Here is a 22,809-nt window from a genome sequence, read left to right as displayed (position 1 = left end):
GAGGTGTTAAGTGTCTGTCAGTCAGCCTCAGTCCCAATGCTTCATTTTTCATATACCAACATCTGTTAGTGAGGTTGGAAAACATGAAACCTGCAGACAGATTCACTGAAATGTTGCAAATCATATTAGTCATAATTAACACCAGGAAAATGCATGCATGCTTACACAGAAAGTTAACCGCCTTATCTGCTGCTAACTTTGTTTGTGAATGCTCTAATCAAACCCTGATTGGCAGCACTCTGCCGAGTATTTACTCTTATTGTGATTACAGTCTTAAAGCACTTGATTGAGGTGGATGACGTGCAGAAAATTATCTCTCTCAGCCCAACTCTGATATTATTCCTCACCCAGAGGGGTTTGGGGTTTGCACAGTAGCTGCAGTCTTCCAAACAATCAGTGTCAGCTTTAGTCCAAATTAACTCCAATGAGAATTGTGGGATTACTTAAAAAAATATTGGCTTTAGAATGAATACTAAACTAATGAATAGTGTATAATGATGTGGTATTGTGCATTGTCGTGACATGAGAAAAGCAAAGCAGGAAAGTTACAGTAATCACAGAAACAACAGTGTCTTGTGCACAGTATAATTTAAAACAATGCATCTGATGTATGCACCAGATAAAATCATGTAGACTCATCAGAATTTTCTGTTGTGCACACAAATGAGCAGAAACATTGTCGGCTTTTAAAAGCAGATCAGTGGAAACACTATCGTTCTCTGGGCTGCTGTGGTTTTGCTGCATGGCCCTCTTTCTCTAGATTCAGCTCAGAAACAGAAGTTCTTCAGTGTTCTTCCTGTGGAGTCATGAGCATTAGCCAGAGTGTGACAGGTCTTTAACTTCCCGCACGTCACCCTGAGGTCCTCTGGGACCTCGCACACTCTTACATACTCGAGTATTCCCAGCAGGTAACAGCTGATTAGTGGCTGTGAGGAGACGGGAAGTTCCTCAGGCTTTCCAGCACTGAAGCACCAGAGCCTGCAGTTCCTCCAACGTCCAGCAGTGACTCAGGCCCCATAGACTCCCATGTTAAAATGAACACGTTTACAGCATGAGACAAAAAAGGTTTGGGTCTCAGTTCTGGAGATGCTGTTCATAAGTAAACTGTTTAAATGGTTTAATTAGAGGTGTGGCCGCTGACAGCTGGCATGCTGTAGTTAAAAGGCCGTCCGAGAAGTCTGAGCTCCAGTTTTGGTGAGTGAAATTCTACGATTTGGATGTTACAGATTAATTAAGCTGAGAACTTAACGCTCGCCTCTCTTGTGAAAAGTCATTCCTGGCAGCAGCTAAATGCTGTTAAGACTTGAAGTTAAGACTTCAAAATGTCGTTTTTCAAATGAGTGAATGTGTATGTGACAGTCCCAGACATTTTTATTTGTCCTTTTTTATGTTTACAGCACTTCTTCTTTGTTGGTTCTCTGATCGGACTCTTTAGTGATGCTCCGGTGTCCTTTTACACCCACTGAATCAAAAGACGTTTTACATGCATGTTTATTCTCTACTGTATATATTTTAGCAAATCACAGCAGAACACAGACTCTTCTTTAATAAGCTGATCACTGTGAGATGATACGAAGAAAATTCTGCGATTGCATGTATTGATTAGAGAAAATGAAATGAGTATTTTTTCATATCTGTTGAAGCCGACAGTAGTCAAGAGCAATAGCTGGGTTTCCTGCCTGGTTTATAATCCCTGGATTACGCTGGTTCTCAGTTAGAAACTGAGCAGCTGAATAAGACCTGCAGCAGTGCTTCCATGTTTATTGTGGACTGTTCCTCCATCACCCTCTCCTCTGTGAACCCCGAGGACTGAGCTGGCACTTCTGATCAGCATGTTTGCTGCTGAAGAAATGAAATTCTTCCCAACCAATGAGCTGAGGATATCTCGACAGACCAGTGAGGTCATGGACCGATGAGGACAAGAAACAAGTGACTGAAGGGTGTAACAAGTTAGAAGCAGCAAGAGCGGATGAAGGGGGAAAGAAAGGGAAGTGGAAGTGTGGGAAATGGAGAGGAGAATAAAAGCGACTGGTACACTGCTGGATTAAACTGCCGAATGTTAAATTTAATTGCGTTAAGCTCCATTAAGTTGCCAGGAAGAAAAGAAGTAAGGAGCTCTTGAGAAGAAAAAGACTCTCTCTCCCAGTTTCCTCCTCTTTTCTTTCCCTCTCAATTAAAAAGGTAGTTAATGAGTTTAGGTTTTATTGGAATGGAGACATGGAGAAAGGAAGTCAAACATGGCGGGATGAACACACAGCAACCGTGTAAGCAGAGAAAACACGGATGTATTACGACCGTACAATAACCTCGCTGTGATGTTAGATTATTAATCCTGATACTTGGGCAGGTGATTAACTGGTTTAGTCATAGGCAGGGAAAAAAAGAAGATTTTCTTGATCTTTAATTATCAATCAGCTGAATGTAGTCAGAGTATGGGCTGAGATAAACCTGCCATGACCTGACAGGGAGTAAATTTGGACTTTTATGTTTGCATTTGTGCCTTTGTCTTCCTGTTTTAATTTGGTAATGGCTTTATTTCCTGTCTCAGTCTTCCCCCTGATCATTTCCACCTGGAAAAAAAAAAAATAGGATGAGCAGTTCAGATCGATTAATGGATAAACATCCATCCATCCTGGAACCAGACGCGTCGCCTTCTCTACTGTGTGGCAGACGGGTGGCCCTCATTGGTGCAGACCAGGGTTGGTCAAGTTACTTGAAAAAAGTAATCTACTGATTACCGCTCCAAAAAAGTAATCCCGTTACTTTACTGATTACTTATTCTCAAAAGTAAGTATTTACTTTATTACTTAGTTACTTTTAAAAACATGATACACGACCTGAATACAGAATCATGCTGTAGACCTTTCAGCCATATTCTAGTTTTCTGCATAGCCCATCATATGAAATGTAATCAAATGAAAAAGTCTCTTTTTTTAAAACTTGTTTTATTTGTTTTAATCTTTTAATTTTATGCACGTTGCATCAAGCAAACATTAAATTATATGCAACAGTCTTTGACTTGAAGAAATTAGTTTTATATTTGTACCGCAGTGATCATGTCAGTCGGGGGATCTGGGGGTTTCTCTGTGAATTTCAGATTCCCGTGGCAGCGTGCTGTCGGTAATTGCTCAGAAGTTTAGGGGGGTTTTCGCTGTAAAAAGAAGTTTTCTTCCCACGCAGAGTGAACAGCGGACACTAATGTTTTTGTCACTTTTTACAGAATCAAACTCAGAGTAATGTCAGTACTTGCACGCTTTAAACGCTGCACGGTTGCAGTCTCTCCCGCACTCGATATATTATCCATTGTTGATCTGCACGCATCTGTTACCACGAACGTCGCACTCGCTTACGTCATTGTCATGAGACACTCTCACAGACAAAATCACGGTTTAGTAACGCAGTAACGCAGCGTGCTTACGGGAAAGTAACCGTAATCTATTTTTTAATCTTTTTTTGCAAGTAATCCCTTACTTTACTCGTTACTTGAAAAAAGTAATAAGATTATAGTATCGCGTTACTTGTAACTGCAGTCAATCCGAGTTTGACTGCAACTCTTGTCACACGACGCCTTCCATAAGCTGGCCTGTGCGCCTCACGATTGACAGAGGTCACTCAGATTGAGCAGTTGGTTCTAGTCGATGAAATAAGGAATACAATCACCAAGCAACCTCCTGTTGTTGCTGCAGTGTGACTCAGGCATTAGCCTCCATACAGTCTGCAAGCCACTTTGTAACCCACCTCCGCCCAGTGGCCAAAGTTTAAAAGCACAGTTTAACCAGAACAAGTTTTCTTCCCTAAACAGAACAACATCATTTTATGAACAAACCAAACGGTGACTCGTGTCAAAGTCAGAACGTGGTCACAGACAGGACTTTAACTCAAAGGTCGAAGGTCATCAGCCACCCAACATACAACCTGGTGAGGTCTTGCTATGTTTAGCTTCAGTGATGAAGATGCTCTTCACCGTTTATTTGTTTGAACTGTGAAAGTTTTTGTGGACTTTTTTTATCCTCCAAAAGTCTTTTTCTACCTGCAGATATTGGAAAGAGGAGGGGCGTCATTTTCTCCTCATGGTCATCGGCACAATGCAGTGAGCACGAGTTTGTGGCTGGAAGCAGGAGTGGTACTCTGGGCAGTAGTATAAGTGCATATCAAAGTGATTCATGTCGTTTAATAGGTGCAGATTGCTTTGTTATATTGTCCGTAATTAGGGGTTTGCTTTGTCGCGTTCCCCTGAGCCACAGATAATATGTTGGCAGTCTCCGAGCTGGCAGAAGGTCTCAGCGTTTTCCACTTTTCTCTGATGAATTGGTGAATTTCTAAAACATTGGTTAGACTTTGGGCTCAGAGTGAGCCTGCGGTGAAAGCCATAAGCTCTGTGTGAGGACATGAATCATATAGAAGGCTGCGCACACACTCTGATGGCGTGCCGGGTCGAGTGCTGCTCAACCATGAAATATGCTCCGATGATTTCACGACACGTAGATCTGCTCTGACTCTCGCCAATTAGACCATCTCTGCCTTACGGCGCCTCGGCCGTATTTCACCATCTCAGAGGTGAGATGATGATCATTTAAAGACATGCTGAAGTTTGTGCAGAGCGAGCAAAACTTTACTTATGAAGCACATTTTATTCCAGGTGTGCCGCACAAGGAGAAGCTACCACAGAGACTGATAGCGCTAAACCGATGTAAGCATGTGAACAAATAAAATATTTAGAAAACAATACCATAAAAAATAATGAAACCATAAAATCATAACAGACAAACTCAGTGAGGTGGTAAAGTAGTGAATGCTAGAAATGAAAATGAACGAAGCTCAACAGCAGCCCAGCACAAATCACGAAACCTGCAGTTTAAAATCCACAACAAACTCAGAAATGAAATAAAATCATTAAAACCAGGAAGGAGACGAATGAAAGTCCGAACAGTCCACATCCTGATGTCCACAGTCATAAAAACAGAGCCATATCTGGACCACAACCTAATGCCTGTTTTACTGATTTCATTATTTTGCACTAAAAATCAGCTCGGAGAGCGCGAGCTCGGAGAGCGCGAGCTCGGAGAGCGCGAGCTCGGAGAGAGCGCGAGCTCGGAGAGAGCGCGCGCTCGGAGAGAGCGCGCGCTCGGCGCTCTGTGTACGTTTTGTTTAGCAAGTCAGAATCCACCACAGCCATAGTACAGATCCATCCATATTCACTGATGCATCCTTGGATTGTGAAGCTGAGATTGTGCTTCTGCTTTGACATTTCAAACAGGAAGTCTGACTCGAGACTTTCCAGCTGAAACATTTTGACGGGTTTCCTCTTCAAACAGAAAACAGGAGGCGTCATCTCTGTGGGATCGTCCCTCGTGGTCCAGCTCTGATCTCCATTACAGGACCTTCCAGCTCCATTTCAATTCAATTCAATTCAATGAAACTTTATTGATCCCGAAGGTTGACCTTGAAGGAAATTGGGTCGAGGCTGCCGACCTTTTGCCAGCGCCATTTTCCTCGTTGTTTGCATTTTAATAATATCCTGAAAACTACTTTTAAAAATGTAAAGATTTGCTTTGTAAAGAGTTTGTAGGTAAACATTTCAAAAAGATCATCAGGAGGCCAAACTCTTTCAAAAATCGAACACCTTCAGGGTTTCTGTCATTTTTCTCCAGTCATCGTCTGATTCTGGGGTGAATGTTATCCGAGGCTCTGGGGACTGAACCCATGCGGGATGCATGAACCGGGAAACTCAGAATGAGCTGCGAGTGGGCTCAGACATTACTCACGTCTCACTCGGAGCTCCCTCTTCGAGTGACTTTAGCTCATTTGAAGCACTTCAGCTTGATAAGGCGCTGCAATACTGCCAGAGTGATTCCTCCAGCGCAGGGCAGTTACCTGTTGGTGCCATCCCGGGAGATAAGCAGTGTTTAAAACAGCAGATTAACCGAGGACGGAGGTTGCAGTGTGGAAATGCATCCATTTCATTGGTCCCTAACCTGTCACTGTTTAAGAGTCTCTGCACTACTTTTTATTTTCCCTCTGTACCATGTCACTGCATTGCATCATGTAAATCTGATCACGGTGATAAAAGTATCAGAGAGTGATGCAACTCTGCAATGAAATGAGGGAAAGTTGAACCCTCTGTCTTGTCGGCGTGATGATCAGTGAGATAAGTGGGAGGTTCTGAAGTCAATCAAAGCAGAGATATCTCTGTCTGGAACAGAATCGGCATATTCTTCGGTTTGACATGTTTGGAAACGCTCCAGATACGAAACCGAGCCAGAAGTTTGTACAGACAGGAGCAAAAACAGTGTTCGAGCACGAAAACCTGACATATGTCTACCCGTGTGCCAGATTTCCTGACACATGGGCACATATATCTACTTTAACCGCCGTCGCTTTTTCCTGGAAGCTGGAAGCTTCACAGCAGTGTGAGGAAGGTCAGACACAGCTGGGCTTCAGCAGCATGAAGCTGACGCTGAGGTCATACAGACACCAGTGAGAAACTGTAAGGTCATCTCAAGTAATATGATCAGATAATTGTTGGAGATTTCTGCTTTATGTCTTGTAGGCTCTCACCCATCCAGGTCATCGCAGTCTAAGGAGCTCAAAGACGTTTCATCTGAGAAGCTTTTTCAGTTTCAACACCAAACGGTCAAGTCCTAGATTTTAAACCCTAGTGGGAGTGGCTGACCCTCTACTGATCCTCTCCCGCATCACATGAGCCAAGGAGTTAAAAAGGATGAGGGTCACAATCAGCCAAGGTTGTGGATGAACCCATTGTGAAACCCTACCTCACCTTATCATGTGACTTACTGAGATTAACTGACCCAGGATGTGAGTGGTCATGACGGCGTCTGGGAAGGATCTCCAAACTGGATTATAGATGGCAGACAGTTGGGGTCGTAAGCCCCGCCCTCCGTTCAAAGATGGTCGTTCACATTGGACATAGATGCTTCTTTCACTTCTATTGTATCGTGTCTTTATTTTGTGTTAAAATAGTATAACAACAACAACAGAGAACAAAAGAGACAAACAAAAAAACAACTTCTCTGTCCAAAACGTCAACAATGGCATCCTTGGAAGAGTGACCTTTGACCCTTAGATGATGTCACGGTATTTGTGTTTTAGCTTCTAAAATTATATTCTTTGATTACTGATGTTCATGTTTTTGGTTTCTTTAGTTCTCAGTGATCTTAGTCCTCTCTCCCTTACTGTTTATCTCAGCCTGTGGTTAGTCTCTGTTCCCATGTTATCCCTGTGATGTTCCCTGTGATGTTCCCTGTGTCCTGTGTCCCACGTCTACTGCTTTTGTATTTCCTGTTCCAGAGTCTGCCATGTTTCCATGTCAAGTCTGCATCTTTGGAATGCTGTGCTTCCTGTTTTATTTTGATAGTCCTTGTATTATGTCAGTGTATTCTGCTTTGCTTCCTGTATCTCGTTCTGAATTGTCGCAGCGTTGTTCCCACCTGTTCCTCCTCCTCTCGTTGTCCTGCTTGTGTATTTAAGCCCTGTGTTGTTGTTGTGTTGTTAACACTTCTGTAACAATCACACTGCCTCAGTGCTGTGTGCGTTTCCTAGTTTTCTTTCCCAGTTTAGTTTTCATGTTTCTACTTTCTAATTTTAAAACGTCCAACTTTACAGAATACAAAATAAAAATTAACGAACTACCAGGAAATATTCAGAGTACGTTATTTTTTTCAGAGAAGGAAGTTATAATTTAAGGGTTTTTACTTCAAAGCTGTGAATGTGCGTACGACCACAGCATGGAGCTGAAGCAATGTCCAAACATGTATTATATTATATAAACATATTATAAAGATATGAGTTATAAAGAAAGGGAAAATGTTTAAATTCAGTGACTGTCTCTGTTTTGGACGTTTTATTCATGCTTATGGGATTATATAATTAACTGGAGGTACTGCTTTTGTTGTGTGGAGTCAAAGTTATGGAATCACAAAAACATAATGATATGATGTGGTGTATATATTAGATTAGAAATAAGATAAGATAAGATAAGATAACCTTTATTAGTCCCACACGTGGGAAATTTGTTTTGTCACAGCAGGAAGTGGACAGTGCAAAAGTTATGAGGCAAAAATTAGAATACAATAAGAATAAATACAGTACACAACTGTACAGAATAGAATAAAATAAAATACTATATACAGTAGAATAAAATAAAATAAATATACAATAAGATAAAAATAGAATACAAATACTATATACAACTGAGTAAAATACAACGATGACAGAAAGGATTATTGCACTTAGTATTATTGCATATGTATGGATGTGTGTGTTTGTTCAGTTAAAGTCTTTATTGTGGAGTCTGACAGCAGTGGGGAGGAAAGACCTGCGAAATCTCTCCGTCCCACACCGTGGGTGCCGCAGTCTCCCACTGAAGGAGCTGCTCAGTGCTGTCACAGTCTGCTGCATGGGGTGGGAGATGTTGTCCATCAGGGATGACAGCTTAGCCGCCATTCTCCTGTCACTCACCACCTCCACTGGGTCCAGAGGGCATCCTAGAACAGAGCTGGCCCTTCGGATCACCCTGTTCAGTCTCTTCCTGTCCCCAGCAGAGATGCTGCCGCCCCAGCAGACCACGCCATAAAAGATAGCAGAAGCCACCACAGAGTCATAGAAGGTCTTCAGGAGTGGGCCCTCCACTCCAAACGACCTGAGTCTCCGCAGCAGGTACAGCCTGCTCTGCCCTTTCCTGTAGAGGGCGTCTGAGTTATGAGTCCAGTCCAGTCTATTGTTCAGATGAATGGTAAATGGTAAATGGTCTGCATTTGTATAGCGCTTTACTAGTCCCTAAGGACCCCAAAGCGCTTTACACTACATTCAGTCATTCACCCATTCACACACACATTCACACACTGGCAATGGCAAGCTACATTGTAGCCACAGCTGCCCTGGGGCGCACTGACAGAGGCGAGGCTGCCGGACACTGGCGCCACCGGGCCCTCTGACCACCACCAGTAGGCAAACATGGCGTTAGTATCTTGCCCAAGGATATTTGGCATGCAGCCAGGAGGCAGCCTGGGATCGAACCACCGACCTTCTGATTAGTGGCTGACCTGCTCTGCCACCTGAGCTACAGCCACCCCAAATGAAGATGAACACCAAGGTACCTGTAGCTGTCCACAGCCTCAATGTCCATACCTTGGATGTTCAGTGGTTGCAGTGGAGAATGCTTGTGCCTGCGGAAGTCTACCACCAGTTCCTTGGTTTTACTGGCGTTGATCTGGAGGTAGTTCAGCTGGCACCAGTCCACAAAGTCTTGAGTCAGTCCTCTGTACTCCTTGTCGTCCCCATCAGTGATGAGGCCGACTATTGCAGAGTCATCAGAGAACTTCTGCAGGAAGCACTGGGTGAAATTGTGGGAGAAGTCTGCAGTGTAGATGGTGAAGAGGAACGGAGCCAGAACCGTTCCCTGTGGGGCCCCCGTACTGCAGACGACACTGTCCGACACACAGCCCTGAGTCCTCACATACTGTGGTCGGTCGGTGAGGTAGTCCAAAATCCAGGTAGTGAGGTGATGGTCCACTCCAGAGTTCACCAGCTTGTCCTTTAGAAAGTTCGTTATTATTACTGTAGATGATGTCAGTAATGAAGCTGATTAAATATTGCCTGATAACTTATGTCAGAGGGGCGGCATTAAATAAGCGTGTACTTCTTCCCACTCCTTTTTGATTTGTAACTGAATCAGTTGCAAATCAAAACAATACAATATCCAAAATGTGTTAGCTTTGTTTTGTATAGCTTTTAAGCTAAATGAGCTGACACCAACAAACAAACAAACAACTTTATGCCTGAGCGAACCAGCTCACTGTGTTTTGATGTCTTCAGGGTTCTTACTGATTTTCTGATACACATTTCTCTTCTGTTTCCTCGCAGTGAGCGTGTCAGAACCTCGTTTGGATGAAACCTCTTTAGATTTTAGACTTGTAGTCAAGACCGCCTAATCTGAGACCAAGACAAGACCAAGACCAGAGGGTATCGAGACCAAGACAAGACCGAGACCGAGACAAAAACATCTTTAAACTGCAGCCAGATGCTGCTTCGTTTACGGGTGTCAGGCATATTTATGTGTTTTTGCTTTCGCACAGCCCTCCTCACCACTGTCTACTGTCTCACTCACTGAGAGGACAGACGGATGCTTCACTTGACTGTTGCGTCTCTCACCCTCTCTTTTTTTCACACAATGATATTATCCTGTATCCTCGCATGTGATTGGCCGCAATATGGACTGATTGGAGCATAACTGAGCCACTTTGTGAGAGCTGAGCAGCGAAAGGAAATTAAGTGAAGGTAGAAATGACTGAAAGATTATTATGGTCTATTTTGAGTTTTGTTCAAAAAAGAATGACTTCATATATATATATATATATATATATATATATATATATATATATATATATATATATATGAAGTCATTCTTGGCCCAAGTGCACCGTGGGATACACCAAACAAATGTTTGAAATGTTGATCCAAAATGCAGTTTTAAATGATGATTTCATTGATTAAGGGAGTTATCCAAACCCGCCTGGTCCTGTGTCGAAAAGTAATTCCTTCTCTTGTTAAATGATGAATTAACTGTGATTAACCACATTTTTGGAAAGCTGAGTTGATTTTCACTAAACACACTCAGGCTTGATTACTGGCAGACCTGCTGAATCACAGAATCACTTAAATAGAACCTGTGTGACAAAGTGAAGCAGGCTAGGAGATCTCAACAAGCAACACAGAGAGAAAAACAAAGTCACTGACATCTGTCAGTCTGGAAAGAGTTACAGAGACAAGGCTGTGGGACTGCAGTGAACCACAGTGAGAGTCATGGCTTCACATGTCTCAGTTAAGGTCAGAGTTTGATTCAACACTAAGAAAAACACTGGGCAAAAATGGCCTCCATGGCAAAGTTCAAGGCGAAAACCACTGCTGACCAAAAAGAACCCAAAGGCTAACCTCAAACATCTTGATGTTCCCGAAGACTTCTGGCAAAATACTCTGTGGACTGACAAGACAAAAGTTGAACGTTTGTAAAGTCTGAGCCCCGTTACATCTGGCTTAAATTTAACAGCATCTCAGAAAAGGAACATGATAGCAGCGGTAGGACATGGTGGGGGTGGTGAGATGGTCTGGGGTTGATTTGCTGCCTTGCTGTGGTAAATGGAGCCATGACTTCTGCCATCTACCAAAACATCCTGAAGGAGAATGTCCGGCCATCTGTTCGTGACCTCGAGCTGAAGCTCACTTGGGTTCTGCAGCAGGACAATGATCCAAAACACAGCAGCAAGTCCACCTCTGAATGGCTTTAGAAAGACTAAAGGCTTTGGACTAGTGGAGTGGCCTAGTCAAAGTCATGACCTGAGTCCGATTGAGATGCTGTAGCATGACCCTAAAAAGGCAGTTCATGCTCAAACCCTCCATTGTGGCTCAATTACAACAATTCTCAAAGACAAGTGGGCAAGAATTCCTCCACAGCTGGAAAAGACTCACTGACAGTTATCACAAATGCTTGAAGGCAGATGTTGCTGCTAAGGGTGACCCCACCAGTTATTGGGTTTAAGTGCCAATCACTTTTTCACACAGGGCCATGTGGATTTGGATTTTCCCCCTTGTGTTTGCTTTTGTTATCCTTGTTTCTGCATAATCCATCATACAAAATGTAATCAAATTAAACTTGTTTTATTAGTTTTAATCTTTTAACTTTACGCATGAAGCAAACATTAAATTATCTGCAACATTCTCTGACTGGAAGATATTTGTTTAACATTTAAACCTATTTTCTGCACATTCCAGCACATAAAATAAAATATTTTTTTGAGCAGAAAACACAGCAGAAAATAAATAAAGTCAAAGACTCAGCGGTCCTGCTGCTCTATTTTCACCTGTATAGCAGGAGTGGGGCAGGCGGAGGTTTACCCTGGTGCAGGTGTGTTATAGTGGTCAGTGGAAGGATCTGGGAGTTTCACATTCCCGTGGCAGCGTACTGTTGGTGCTTGCTCGGAAGTTTAGGGGTTTTTTTCGCTGTAAAAAGAAGTTTTCTTCCCACGCACAACGGATGCTAATGTTTTTGTCACTTTTTATGGAATCAAACTCAAAGTAAGGTCAGTACTTCCACGCTTTAAACGCTGCACATTCATACTCTCTCTGCACTCGATATGTGATCCATTGTTGATCTGCACACAGCTGTTGTCACGAACGTCGCACTCGCTTACGTCACTGTCATGAGACATTCTCGCAAAAAAATCAGTTTTAGTAACGCAGTAACGCAGCGTTCCTACGGGACAGTAACGGTAATTGTGTGGTTTTTTCCCATATTACTAACATGCCAATTTGTTTGTTGTGATTTATTATCAGCCGGACTCATATTTGCTTTAAATGACAAATTTATTTAAGACGGAGTGATTTATCTAAGTCTGGGATGGTACGTGTTAACGGCCGCTCATAGATCCTACCTGCCGGATCTTCTTTTCATTGATATCGCTGTTATGACTGATGAAGCCGAGCTGGTGAGTTTCTGTGTTAACCAAGTAACGTGTTAAAGCTATAAATATGACTATTACTAAACTGTACTGTCATTAATAGTGTTGCTTTGTTAATGTTGTATGGTTGTTTTATTTTGTGTCTTTCAGTTGATTACCTGGCTTCTGTAAAGGCACAGTTACTGTAGTGGTGTTAGTTTATGGTTGTGGAATAAACTTATAAAAGGCAGCAATCAGATGTCCGAGCCTGAGTACGACACAGTTTCATCAGTTAAAACACACCCTTACGGTGGGAGTTTGCTAAATTAAAGGTAGTTAACTTAGTAAAAAAACCGTACAGTAATCAACACTTAGCCACCCCCCGCGACGGAGAAGTGGAGGAGGGTCTGTGTCGACTACGGAGAATCCAGCAATTAGACGGAGCCCGGCCGATCGTCATGGCCGATCGACGTGACTTCGTTCTCAAAACACCGTCAAGCCCTCGTACGTGAGAGACTGTGTGTGGATTTCTTTGCTGGGACTATTAGGGCGCTGGCATAGGATAAGCCGGCCGCCGAAAACGAACTTTTAATTCAGTTACTAGCCGCTAAGCGACCGGAAGTGGGTCGCCACCATCTTTGTTGAGGGCAAAGGAATAATGCCGGTAATAAACAAGAAGGAAAAGTCAGTATGGCATCCCGAGAAGAATTAAAGAAAAGGCGGTCCTCTGCGCAAGCAGTTTTTACTAGGAAAGCCAATTCCATTGCCTTTAACATTGACCTTCTGACTGAACATGACCTCATGTGTGAAAGTAGGACACTCAAAGACAGTTATAGTGAGGTTTGTGATAGCAGTTTTGATTACATCGCTGCTATGGAAGAAGAAGATGCAAGTGGGCTTGCAGCAGAAATAGCTGAGGTGGAGAAGAAGCTGCAGGACTGCCGCTCAAAATACCAGACCACAGAAATGAAGCTAAAGGAAGCGTCATGGTCTCGTTGTGCATCAGGTCAGTTTGACAGTCTAAGAGTTGACCTAAAAGATATGATTAGCCAGGTGGAAGCGCTCAAAACGGGTCAAATAAAACAGGATCAGTTTGATTCAATGCTCCCTGCTGTGGAAGGCCGAGAGGAAGCTCTGAGTGAGTTTGTGCATAAGTGGGATCGTTATGTTCCAGAGAAAGAAGTGAACGTTATGCGAGCTTGTCTCAAAGAGCTCAAGGAAAGGAGGAGAGTGGCTATGGTGGTGCTGGCTACCACCCTAGATGGAAGAAGGAGATCTGGGTGTGGCGACCTTAGAAGCAGGACTAGCAGTGAAGGTGAAGGCAGTGATGAAGGTGGCGCTGACGGTGGAGTGACGACCAGCACTAGCAAGCCCAGTGGGCCCGCTGCGACCGGTGGAGATGATGGCCCAGCGCGTGCCAGTGGTGCGCTAGATGCTGACGTGCACCCTGCTGCATGCCAAAGTGCCGCAGTGGGCAGTAGTAACCAGGTTATTGATGAAGGTGGCCCCGATGGAGCACGAGCTGCAAGTCCTTCCATTGCAGCCCTTCAAGCGCCACCACAGGGACCACTATCCCAGGGTCTGGGGAGTCCTGTGTTCAACCCTGGCCCCTCAGGCACGCCACAGCAGCTTCGAGGAGTGCATGGTGTGAGACCCAATGGTGCTGGGGCAGGACAGAGCACGTCTACCGTCTCTCAAGGATCACTCGGAACAAGGATCGCACTCGCACCCCTGAGCCTACCAAAGTTCTTTGGGGACAGGAGAAGCTACTGGCGCTGGAAGAGTAACTGGGGGACCCTCCAAGCGTTAGCGGAACCCACAGGTTCCCCGGAGTGCAGGCTCTTCCACCTGATGGACAGTATTGCTGATCCAGTAAAATGTGAACTTAGGCTGTCTCACTGCCGTACAGCGAGTGAGGTTTTCCGAGTTTTAGAGGACTGTTATGGTGACGTATCACAGATAGCAGATGACATTGTACTTGAGCTACAGGAGTTACCGGGCGTGCGCAACAACAAACCCAGAGAGGTTTTACAGTTGATCCAAGCTGTAGAGAGGGCGCTGTTGGACTTAATAGACCTAGGTTGTGAAGATGCCATAAAAAATCAGTTAGTGATCCGGTCACTTGAGAGTAAGCTGCCGGACAGTATGAAAGAAAGGTGGCTTTTGTACCGATGTGATCCTGTCAATGATGTCAGTCCACAGAACCGGTTTGATAAGCTATGGCAGTTCCTGAAAGATCAGAAGACAGTTCTGGTGCAACTGGAGCAGTTGCAATCCATCAGACAGTCTAATACTGCCAGGGCAGCCGATCCGAGCCCCCGCGAGAAACCAAAAGAGAGGCCTGATCGGAGGATGGAGAGACGTTCGTTCACCAAGGCTACTGCGAGCGAGACGAGAGGTGAGCTGTCACAGAATCCTTGCTGTTTGTGTGGCGAAGAGGGTCACACAGGGCGTTTATACCGCTGTAAGACGTTTAAAAAGGCCAACCCGTCAGAGCGGAGAGTTTACGTGAAAAAGACAAAAGTATGTCCCAGGTGTCTGGACTCTCATGGGAGTGATGACCCGTGTAGTAAAAACTTTCTGTGTCGTAATGAAGGATGCAGAAGGGGTGATGCCTCATCGGATCACCATTTCTTCCTGTGTCTTAAGACCCCAACTAGGAAAGATGCAGCTAGGCAAGGGATAAAAGGGGATAAAAGGAGAGAACCCCGAGGCCCGACGGAAGAGCAAGAGGCTGTGTTTGCTGGCCTAGGTCTGTCCCCGGAGCAGCTGGAGGCTGTTCGAAGGGCTTGCACAAACAAAGTAACTTCAAAGTTGTGGGCTGATGTTGTTGGACGTCACCACCAAGAGGGGAGACTGGATTGGAGCACTCATCGATTTAGCCTCTGACACGAATTATATCACCCACGAGGCAGCGGAGAGGCTTGGTCTGCCTGGTGAACCAATCACCTTAGTTGTTCATGGTGTTGGTGGCATGGAGGCAAAAGTAGAGACAAAGAGATACCTGGTGAGCATAAAAGTAGCCGCAAAGAAGGGAACATGGCGACTCCATGAGATGGTTTGCTATGGATTAGAAGAGATTGCCAATGTGGGTCACGTCGTGGACTCGGGGCGCCTGGAGAAGTTTTTCCCAGGCTCCGTCGAACCCGGGGAACTGATCCGCCCGGAAAAGATTGAGCTACTCATCAGCACCCGGGAGGGTCGTCTAGCCCCCCAGAGAATGATGAGGTGCGGTGACTTGGTTCTGTGGGATGGTCCGTTGGGGAAAACCATCAGTGGTGCACACCCAGATCTGTTTGAAGATGTGGAGGTGACTGCACGACTCTCATCGACCCATTTTGCATGCTCCATGAGGGCGGAGTCTCAGAGAGTTGTGGCCCTCCATAACTGCTGCCCAAAACCAAAGAACAGCGTAGAAGTCGGTACCACGGCTACATCCAACACTGAGATCATCAAATGGCTGCAGTGGGACAGTATTGGTGCCGCCTGTGATCCCATGTGTGGCGGGTGCCGCTGCGGGAAGTGCGCCCCTGGAGGGAAAGAAATGTCACTTGCTGATGAAAGAGAGTTGGAGATCATCAGAGGAGGTCTAACCTTCAAGCTGAGTGACAATCATAGTGACAAACCCCATTGGGATGCTAAATATCCCTGGAAAGCGGACCCTGCGACCCTGCCTAACAACCGCAAAGCTGTGGAGGCGACTTTCCTGAAGTCAGAAAAGCGCCTCGAGAAAGATCCGTTATGGAAGGCAGCTTATGCTAAGCAGGTGTGCGACATGCTGGCTAGGGGGGCCGCTATCCAGCTTTCCCAGACGGTGTTGGATGAGTGGAAAGGAGCGGTGTGGTGGATAAACCATCTGATGGCGCCCAACCCACACTCCAACACCACGCCGGTGAGGCTCGTTTGGGACAGCAGCCAGGTGTACAGAGGTGTTAGTTTGAACAGCATCTTGATGAAAGGCCCAGATGTCCTGAATCCCATTAGGGCAGTGCTGCTCCATTTCCGGGAGGGAGAGCATGCGGCAATAGGGGATGTCTCCAAAATGTATAACTCTGTATGGCTGGAGGATCAAGAGGTGCATGTTCACCGCTTCTTGTGGAGGCATTCCCTGGAGGAGGACATCAAGGATTATGCTGTGGTGCGTGTGAACATGGGTGATAAGCCTGCAGGTTGTATCGCTCAGGTTGCCATGCGAGAGACTGCCCTTCTGCCACAGTTTGTCAACAGGGTGGAAGAAAGACGTGTCATTGAAGAGGATACTTACGTGGATGACATCCTTGTGTCCCACAACGACCCTGAGAGACTGAGCGAGATCCTTGAGGGGGTTGAAACCATTCTCAAGCATGGTGGGTTTTACCTCAAGCCTTGGGTGCGGTCTGGCTTTAGTGGGAGGCAAGGTGCTGTTCCTGCCGAACCAGAAACCATCATGTTGCCCAACCAGCTGCGGACCGAGGACAACAAGGCCTTGGGTGTGGGTTATCTCGTGGAAGAATGGTAAATGGTAAATGGACTGGTTCTTATATAGCGCTTTTCCACTCTTCTGAGCACTCAAAGCGCTTTACACAACTTGTGCATTCACCCATTCACACAACTGACATTCACACACATTCATACTCCGATGAATGCATCGGAGAGCAATTTCGGGTTAGTATCTTGCCCAAGGATATTTGGCATGCAGACTAGGGGAAGCCGGGAATCGAACCACCAACCACCAACCTTCCGATCAGTAGATGACCTGCTCTACCACCTGAGCTACAAGCTCTTCCTCATGGTGGCTATTAACTTCTCCGCAAGAAAGAAAAAGATGCGTACTCAAGTAGACCTCACTGAGGAGAACATAGGGGAGAAGACGCCAAATCTCCTCACCCGCCGTTTGCTTCTAAGTCAGGTAGCAGGGCTCTATGACCCCCTTGGTCTGGCGACGCCCCTGAAGCAGAAAGGTGTTATTCTTGTCAGAAGAGCCTTTCAGGAGGCCGGGATACTGACTAAGGATACGTGGGATAAGCCGCTGTCTAGTGAACTACGTGGGAGAGCGATCAAGCTCTTTGAGGAGTACGCGCGGCTGAGTACCATCACCTTTCCCAGGAGTATTACACCATCCGGCTGGGTGGGTAAACCCTGGGGGATCACGTTCTCTGATGGAAGTTGTGACTCATACGGAGCGGTCCTCTACCTGCGCTGGGAAACGTCTGGAGGGGTTAAGACTCGGCTCGTGGAGTCCAAGGCCAAATTGACTCCAATTGAACAAAAGGGAGATGCTGTCAAGGCAGAGATTTGTGGAGCTGTTTTTGCCACTCGCCTGAAAGGTTACTTTCTGAAGTACAGTCGGTTGGAAATAGATCGTTGGTACCATTTTCTGGACAGTCAGACTGTGTTAGGTGCCATCCAACGGGAGAGTTACGGGTTCCAGACCTTCTTTGCCAATCGAGTGGGAGAGATACAGAAGGCTGGGCCTGTGACCGACTGGTGGTGGCTTCCTGGCCAGTTCAACGTGGCTGACCTGGTCACAAGAGGATGTTCCCCTGAGCAGCTTGGTGAGGACTCTTCATGGCAGACCGGTCCCATGTTCCTAACCAAGCCAGTAGAGGAATGGCCCATAAAGTCAGCTGCAGAGGTGGCCTCTGGGACTAGAGAAGTCGTCAGTCGACTCCAAAGAAAGGCTTTTTCTGCCATCTTAACAAGGTCGCAGGAACGGGTGCAGACTACTCCAGATGGTTTTGATAGCATCAAAGCCGTGGTCGGCGGCCGAGTAAGTCCAGAACTTTTACCATTCAGCAACAAGGTTACGTCTTTTGAGACTAAGGGGTCTCCTTCTGTTGCTTCTAATGTCTGCAGGATCAAGGAGTGCTGGGGTTCAGCCTTGATAAATCAAGTAGATCTTTCACGGTTCAATTCTCTAGCCAAGTTCTGTGGGGTCATAGCTTATGTCCACAGAGCCTTGCGCTTTTGGTTATCTGGCAGGGGTCGAACTGCTGTAGGATTAAAATGGGAGGCAGTGCCCACGGCTCAGGAGCGAGTAGAGGCGTTTCAGGACTTATGCCTCGCCGTATGGGTAGTTCAAGGTCCCAGGATCGTACGGAAGGTGATTGATTCGTGCGTAAGTTGCAGAAAGTGCAGGGCCAAGCTATGCACTCAGGTGATGAGTGATCTTCCTCCCGTACGTACTACGCCAGCAGCCCCTTTTGAGTACACTACTTTGGACTTGTTTGGTCCATATTTTGTCAGAGACTCAGTAAGACGACGAGTGAAGAAGAAAGTTTGGGGCGTGGTTTTTAGCTGTATGGCCTCAAGAGCAGTTCATGCAGACATAGTTGAAGATCTGTCAACTGAGGGCTTCCTGAAGGCATACCAGCGGTTTACTGCCCTGAGGGGTCACCCCAAGAAACTCTGGTCTGACCAGGGGACCAATTTCGTGGGAGCTAAACCTGCGCTGAAGGAGCTCTATGATTTCCTTGCGGGTATCGACAAAGACGAGATCCAAAGAAAGGCAGCCGTAGTTGGGTCTGACTGGATGTGGGAGTTTAGTCCAGCGGACTCCCCACACCGGAATGGAGCAGCAGAGGCAGCTGTTCGCGTGTTGAAAAGGGCGTTGAGTAACGTTGGTGAGGAGGGAAACTTGACTGCTCTGGAATTCCAAACCCTCCTCTATTTGGCGGCCAACCTCACCAATGAGAGGCCTATCGGGACCAGAGCTCAAATTCAGGAAGAAATTGTAGATGTGTTGACACCAAACTCATTGTTGTTGGGTCGGGCAGGGCCCAGGGGCGACAACATGGGTTTTGAGTTCCCTGCCTACCCATTCAGTCGTCTACGTGCAGTCCAGGTGGAAGTGGACAAGTTTTGGAGACGCTGGAGTCAGTTGGCCGGGCCGCACCTGTTTGTTCGGCAAAAATGGCATGCCCCGGCGAGAAATGTTTCTGTTGGGGACCTTGTCTGGGTGGCAGATCAGAACGCACTTAGGGGTCGTTTCAAGCTGGGCCGCGTGGAGGAGGCAGATCCGGATCACCTAGGTGTTGTTCGAGATGTCAAAGTAAGGATTTGTTGTAGTCGTCCCATCAACTGGTCTCAGGCAAGGAAGGACAGGGAACCATGCCATTCCACCATTCTCCACAGGGACGTAAGGAGGTTGGTGGTGTTACTGCCAGTAGAGGAGCAAGAGGAACGTGGTTCATCCCCCTGAGTACCCAGGAGATACTTGCAGATTGGGGACTCTTGGGTGTGGGGACCAGGCCCAACCTGTTTAAAACACTGTTATAAGACTTTTTGTTTTCTATATTAGTGTTTATTGCTACTGGTTATTGTGGCCTACTTAGTCTGGCACGTAGCCCAAGTGGGAGGTGTGTGGTTTTTTCCCATATTACTAACATGCCAATTTGTTTGTTGTGATTTATTATCAGCCGGACTCATATTTGCTTTAAATGACAAATTTATTTAAGACGGAGTGATTTATCTAAGTCTGGGATGGTACGTGTTAACGGCCGCTCATAGAGCCTACCTGCCGGATCTTCTTTTCATTGATATCGCTGTTATGACTGATGAAGCCGAGCTGGTGAGTTTCTGTGTTAACCAAGTAACGTGTTAAAGCTATAAATATGACTATTACTAAACTGTACTGTCATTAATAGTGTTGCTTTGTTAATGTTGTATGGTTGTTTTATTTTATGTCTTTCAGTTGATTACCTGGCTTCTGTAAAGGCACGGTTACTGTAGTGGTGTTAGTTTATGGTTGTGGAATAAACTTATAAAAGGCAGCAATCAGATGTCCAAGCCTGAGTACGACACAGTTTCATCAGTTAAAACACACCCTTACGGTGGGAGTTTGCTAAATTAAAGGTAGTTAACTTAGTAAAAAAACCGTACAGTAATCTAATTACCTTTTTTGCAATAGTAATCCCTTACTTTACTCGTTACTTGAAAAAAGTAGTGGTCATGTCCGGTTAGGGGCTCTGTTGGCTCTCAGGTGACTGTTTCCTCGCGGCTGCGTGCAGCGGGGCTAGGGGAGGGTCTGTGCTGACAGACGTGGGTTACTGACCTGGTAGCCTGGCTGCCCCTGGGTGGGTCCGGGATGGGCGTGAGGTTCTGGGGGCGCTCCGTCTCTGGGCTGGGACCCGGACCGGGCCTCGGGGGCTTGGGTCCTGGTTGGTGTGTTGCCGGGGTTGTGGGCGGGTGGGTGCATGGGGGCCCAGCCCTGGAGCAGGGTGCCGCCGGTGCATCGAGCCACCTGGGGGGCTCTTCAACTGGTGGGGGAGATTGTCACATCTTGCAGGAGCTTTCCTCTCCTCAGGAGCTCCCTCTGCAGGAGGGGGAGATACAGGAGAGGTGGAGGAAGATCTCAGCCTGGGTGTTTATTGTCTTATGTAGTCTGGAAGATGAGTGGATGGTGGGGTGGGTGCAGTTTTCTCTGTGGTGGGGTTGGGTGGACTGTCCCCGGTCCGGATGGGCCTGGGCCCCCTTTCCCTGGCGGGTCGCGGAGTATGGGGGTGCCTCTCACTTGCCCCTCTCTTCCTTCCCTCCCCATCTCCAGCTGCCTCCCTCTTCCCGCTCCACCACAACCACCCACACATGCAGGACCTTGGAGTGCTATCCCCCCCCCCCCCCCCCCCCCCCCCCCCGTCCCCTTCTGGCTGCCTCTGCCTCAATTTTATCCCACAACTTAGACATTCACATTACTCACACTCTCATTACACATACATATAGGATCTTGGGGGTGGGCACGATACACGGAGTCCAAAGTACCATCAGGGTGTACACCCCACCCCTGGCGTCGTTGCCCACCTCTCAAGGTTAAATACACGTAGACATTGAGGGCTAGCAGGAGGAACCATGCGCTTACCTGCTGCTCTCTGGCAGGTAGCTCCATGCCCTCCTGGGTTTTAAATGCACCTTAGAACACACATGCATCAACACTACAATGAGCGGGTGGAGGGAGGTTTGGAGTCTTCTCCCACCCCCGTTCTCTGCGACCTGCTGGAGCGGGGGGGCTAGGAGGAGTTGGCCGTCCAACTGCGGTCTGGAGTGTGGGGCCTCCCTGCTGCTGCGGAGTCGGGGCGGTCTGCCCCCCCCCACCGCAGGGAAAAGGGTAACACCACCTGGGTCTGGGTGCAGTTCCCCCCTCCAGGGGTAAGGGTACCTAGACCCGGTTTGTAGAGTACGCTTGGGGAGTGTGATCGTGTGTACAGCGTCTCTTTATGTCTGTCTCCACGTTGGTTGAGTGTGGAGTAAGTGCATATGAGAGCATGAGGGTGGGAATGGATGTTTGTGTCTGTGTGTGCCTGTATGTCTGTGTCTATATGTCAGGCTGGGTATCAGACGCCACCTCTCTGGGGACATCTCAGGCCCTCCAAGGTTTGGAGGTCTATCTCCCCCCACCACCACTTCCCCTGCCAGTGGCGGACTCCCTCAGACATCGGTGCGTTGGTGGTTCTTTGTGTCCGGGGATGGGCGTCCAGGTACACACCGGCTCACTCCTTGGCCGCTTATCGGGGCCTGGAGCCTGGGGCTCGCTCGGGCCACTTCGGAGGTGGGGTGCCCCCGGCCTCTCGGCCTGGGGCTCGGTCACTCAGGCGCAGCTGGCTGCCGGCGGAGCTCACGGGCGCGTCACTGCAACTCCCCCTGGCTTCTGCTCCGCGGCTGCTGAGTGAGCCCTCATCTGGGACTCTCCTCAGCTCTTTCTGGGACAGTGGCGCGGCTGCCCCTCTGTTGGTCTTCCTTGGTCTCTTGTGTTCTGGGGGCCTCTGGATGTCTGGAGTTTTGATCTCCTCCACACCTGCTTCACGCCCTGGAGGACGGGGCTGTGGCCCCCCCACACCCTCTAGCAGATCATTACATGAAGGAACCTTTTAAAAAACAAAAAAACAAGCGCGTCCATGCTCACAGGTGTACACACGGGTGATCACACCCACAAACTACACCCTTTTTGGCTCCTACCTCAAAGCACACTGTGTTCTGTTGATCTTATGTGCTGCACAATAATGTTTAACATTTAGTATTTACTGTCATATTCCCATATATCATTGTGATGTTGTTTATTCTATTACTCTTGTTCTCTTCTGCTTGCTTTCTTTTTTCTTTCTCAGCAGGTGATCCAGGTGATTGATATATGCATTTTTTTTTCTCTGCCCGTTCTGTTGGTTTTTGTCTTTTGCCCTTCTCCCCCGTCCCTCTTCTCAGCTGTTTCTCTTTCCCTCTTTCTTTCTCCCCTTCTTTCCTCCAGTCAAGTCTGTCCCGTATTCAGTAAGTGAAAATAAAATAAACAATAAAAGGTGAATCAAATGGACCATTACGGCAAGGCTGGGATGGTAAATTTGGTAAAGTAAATCCGTTGGGCATCTTTCTTTGCCTTTAGACAACAATTCTG

The sequence above is a fragment of the Rhamphochromis longiceps genome, linkage group LG5 (genome assembly GCF_057381845.1).
Source record: "Rhamphochromis longiceps isolate RC_006_pf linkage group LG5, R_longiceps_female_GT1.1, whole genome shotgun sequence".
Lineage (NCBI taxonomy): Eukaryota > Metazoa > Chordata > Actinopteri > Cichliformes > Cichlidae > Rhamphochromis > Rhamphochromis longiceps.
The sequence above is the reverse complement of the archived record's forward strand: the minus strand, read 5'-3'. Positions refer to the sequence as shown.